Source organism: Elaeis guineensis, chromosome 16 (genome assembly GCF_000442705.2).
Source record: "Elaeis guineensis isolate ETL-2024a chromosome 16, EG11, whole genome shotgun sequence".
In the NCBI taxonomy this organism is placed as follows: Eukaryota; Viridiplantae; Streptophyta; class Magnoliopsida; order Arecales; family Arecaceae; genus Elaeis; species Elaeis guineensis.
Genome location: NC_026008.2, coordinates 31,265,195 through 31,270,004, shown reverse-complemented (window position 1 = coordinate 31,270,004; position 4,810 = coordinate 31,265,195). Strand labels below are relative to the sequence as shown.

Below are 4,810 nucleotides of genomic sequence, written 5' to 3'. Positions count from 1 at the left end.
TAGTAACGAGGACTCATACAAACACTTGGATGAATTTTTTGAAATTTGTTCCACAGTAAAAATCTAAAACTTCTCCGATGATGCCCTTAGGTTGAAACTATTCCCTTTCTCACTTAAGGACAAAGCCAAGCATTGGTTAAACTCCTTAAACTCTATAACCATTTCAACTTGGGATCATCTTCAGAGAGAATTTCTCAAGAAATACTTTTCAATTGAAAAAACAAATCAAATTAGAAAAGCTATCACTAGTTTTTCCCAATTGGAGGGTGAACTTTTTCATGAGACATGAGAAAGGTTAAGGGACCTCATTCGTAAATATCCACACCATGCTGTCCCTAAATGGCAACTTTGTCAGTATTTTTATGATGGTCTATCGGAGAAACATCGATAAATGGTTATGCATCATGTGGTGGGACATTCATGCTAAAGAGTGAGGATGAAGCCTGGCAGCTTTTTGAAATACTTAGTGAGAATTTTCTACATCATATGTCTGCCACTTCTAGAGAACAACCCATGCTTCAACAAAAAAAAGTGAAATTTATCAGATTGAAAATGTTATGGATATCCACAGTAAGGTAGATGAACTATCTCAAAAATTAGACCATCTTCTAAATACTGGACAATCCTCGATTCCACCTAACCCAATCCAAGAAGTTTGTGCATTGTGTGCAAGTCCGAACCATTTTGTTAGTGAATGCCCAGCCGCACCTCAATTTTCTGAGTTTGTGCATGAGCAGGTTCAGCAAGCTCAAGTCCAACAAGCTCGCAGACCAAGAAACGATCCATATTCGAGCACTTATAACCCCGGCTGGAGAAACCATCCAAATTTTTTCTGGAGACCACAACCAGTGGTTGGCCCTGCCGCACCTCGACCTCAATATCAGGACCCAACATATAGGCATGGACCATACCATCAATTTCAAAATGCTCCTCAACCGTCTACTACTGATCACAGCTCAGCTTTTGAGGAAAAAGTTCTGAAAGCACTAGAATGATTAGAAGTCAACACTCAGACCCTTAACTCCCACACACAATCCATTGCTAAGCTAGAGACCCAAATAGGTCAACTAGCGAATGCATTCAGTAGGAGGGAAGGAGGAAAATTACCTAGCCAACCCGAGAGCAACCCAAGAGGGCAATTTATGATTGAGAGCTCTAATACCCCAGAAGCTTTTTCTGAACATGCCAAATCAATCATGACTCTGAGAAGTGGGAAGATCATTGAACACACTAGTAAAACCAATGAGACCGACCCTAAACCTCTAACCGAAGCCAAATCACCCAAGAACAAGGAGGATCTGAAAATAGAGAAGGAACCAACTGCACCGGAATCATCTTACTTGCCTAAAGCCCCATTTTTAGATGCCCTGAAAGCCCCTATTCCTGTAGATAAGAAGGAAGAAAAACTCGATGAGATGTTGAAATTATTTAAGTAAGTCCAAATTAATCTTTCCCTTCTAGATGCAATCAAACAGGTCCCTGCTTATGCTAAATTTTTGAAGGATTTGTGCACCCAAAAATGTAAATCTAGATCATAAATCCCAAAGAAAGTACGTCTCACTGAACAGGCTAGTTCTGTCTTCTAGCATGCCACTCCTCCAAAGCTTAAGGACCTAGGAGCCCCCATCATTTCTTATGTTATAGGAGATTATCACATTGAAAAAGCTCTTCTGGACTTAGGGGCAAGTGTGAATCTTTTACCTAGTTCGGTGTATGAACTTTTTGGATTCAGAGAACTGAAACCCATATCAGTCACACTGCAATTAGCCGACAGATCAATTAAGGAACCACGTGGAATACTTGAGGACATCTTAGTCAAGGTAGATGAGTTTTACTTTCCAGTTGATTTTCTGGTTCTTGATATAGAACTAAGTGGCAACCCAAGACAAATTTTCATTATCTTAGGACGATCCTTCCTAGCTACGGCAAATGCATGCATTAATTGTAGGACAGGAGTCATGGATGTATCGTTTGGGAATAAAAAATTGAGACTGAATGTGTTTGGTGCTTCTCAATGACCATCAATGGATAGTTACTTCGAAGTAGATACACTAGAAGACATTATAGAAGATGCAACACCCATAATTCTAGCACCAGACCCCTTAGATACTTGCTTGGCTCACTTTGGAGTGTATGACTTTGAGGGATATATGAAAGAAGTTAACACCTTGTTGGATACACCACACGATAAAACCATTCCTTCATGGACAATCAAGTATGAGCCATTGCCTACATTAGCCAGTACACCAATAGTCCCATCTTTAGAATCACCACCTACGTTAGAATTGAAATCCCTTCCTGCTACGCTCAAGTATGTATTTCTAGGACCCAATGACACCCTTCCTGTAATCATTGCATCAGACTTGACCCCTAATCAGGAAGCACAATTGGTTGGTATTCTGAAGGAACACAAAGAGGCTATCAGTTGGTCCACTACCGATTTAAAAAGAATTGACCCCTCCATTTGCATGCACCATATTCATTTTGAGGCAAATGCCAAACCCTATCGAGATATACAGAGGAGATTGAACCCAAACTTGCATGAAGTAGTAAAGAAAGAGGTGGTAAAGTGGTTAGATGCTGGAATCATCTACCCCATATCCGATAGTAAATGGGTCAGTCCCACTCAAGTAGTACCTAAGAAATCAGGTATTACTGTGGTTGAGAACGAAGAAGGTGAACTGCTTCCCACTCGCATATCATCTGGATGGCGAGTATGCATAGATTATAGAAAATTAAATGCCGTTACTAGGAAGGACCATTTTTCATTGTCCTTCATCGATCAAATCTTAGAACGGTTATATCACACCCCTGACCCGAGATTGTGAATCGAGGGTCATGGCAACCACCGCATACTCATAGAAAACTCTTCCCATAAGCATGCAAGGTATCTTATCATGTTATCTTAAAACAACAGCAGAATAATTATTCAATAATTATTATCCAAAAATATAACGATCTAAATTTTTTTTTTAATATCTCAATAAATTCAACAACGATTCATAGGCTTTACATCAAATTCAATAAGACTTTCAACCTAAAATAAAAGTATAGGGATTCTGCTTCTGATCACTCTTTCATTCATATCTTGTATCATCTTAATTCCTCAACATCTGTAAAAATAGTAAAATAGGAGGTAATGAGCTAGACAGCCCAGTAAGCAATGATCACTTTTCAACAGATTTCATCAAGCATTTAAGTAAATCATCATTTATAGAAAATAAGCATATAGAGTTCATCAATTCGAAATCAATTTCAATTATGCAACATAATTCATGCCAAATTTATTTCTTTTTTGAAAATTCAAGTTTCTTTCAAAATTTTAATTTCTTTTCATTTTTAAATTCTTTTCATCAACCATGAGCTATGACCATATTTTTTCTGTAGCAGGATCATAATACCGCGTATCTGCTTGCGGTGAGCTGCAAATCATCTGGCAGCAAAGTCCTTCGAAATCGCTGGTCTCTCTGGTGGTTTGTCGCTGGTCTCTCTGACGACATGTCGCTGGTCTCGCTGGCGACATAACCCTCAGGACAATCAATTGCCAACATATATGCCCCCATTGGTAGAGTCCTTTACATAGTCAGGTTGTCAATTCTTATTGTTTCTTATATCATAATTCTTCATAAATCATATTTCATATTCTAATTTCGATAATAAAACATATAATCATGTAGTATCGAAATCAATCAATGTAATGCATCATGAAATCAATATGTTCAATCATGCTTCATCATAATATTTCAAATAAGATATTTTCATAACAAAATACCATTCATCCAATTCATACATCGTTTCATAAATTATATCAGAAAAATATATTATAATTTACAAATAAATCTAGAAAAAGTGAAACATTACTTACCTTGAACGCATTCCAATAAATCCACATAATTCTATAAATTTTCTTCCAAAAATTCTATTCGTAGATCATATTGCGATATCCCATGGTCAAACATCCACAATCCTATACAGAATCAATTTCAATAATTAGAAAGAATACGAATACCATATTTCAATGGTTTAGACTGGATCCGATCATCTAATTTTATCTAATCAAAATCTAATTAGGACCTAAACGATCCAAAGTTTGACTATCAGATCAAATCGGATTCGAAGTGATAGGACCGAGGTTTCTTCATCGATTTTATAAAATCAAGTGGAGAGAGAAAATCAGAGGAGAGAGAATTCATAAGGTATAATTCGAATTGATCAGATGACACAATCCAATATTATGATTGGTCTAATATCTCGATTGGTGAAATCAACATGATCAAATCATGATTAAATCAGGATCATGGATAATCAAATTGAGAAATATCGGATCTGATCAAGGTGGGTGCCAGTATGCTGTCTGACAATCATGGATCAAAGTTCTTCATTAGAATCAGATCAAGACTATTAAAAGAAATTTCTTCATTCACTAATCTTTTCAGAGAGAGAATCACTCAAGAAAAAAAATATTTTAGAGAGAGAAAATTCTAGAGAGAGAAAGTTCTAGAGAGAAAAAACTCATCTTGAATTTTTCAGACAATATGATTCAACAGATTCGATCGATCAGATCAAATCATGCTGAAATTATCATGTGGATAATTCAATAAAATCATGAGAAATAAAATCTAAAAATACCTGATCTGATCAAAGTGGATGTCGGTGTACCGTCCGACGATCACAGATCAAAAATCCATCATGAGGATCATTTAAATTCATCATCATTCTTTTCAAAATTTTAAAAATCTTAGGAGAGAGAAATAATCTAGAGGGAGGAAGTAGAGAGAGAAAGTCCAATTTAAGAGAGAAAATACTAGTT

General features: G+C 36.5%; 1 non-coding gene across 1 annotated transcript; it reads right to left on the bottom strand.

The window, feature by feature from the left end:
* Positions 1-227: 227 nt before the first annotated feature.
* Positions 228-333, bottom strand: LOC140854427 (small nucleolar RNA R71). Its single transcript, XR_012137642.1, has one exon. It is a non-coding gene; the product is annotated as a small nucleolar RNA R71 (small nucleolar RNA).
* Between the last annotated feature and the right edge of the window lie 4,477 nt (positions 334-4,810).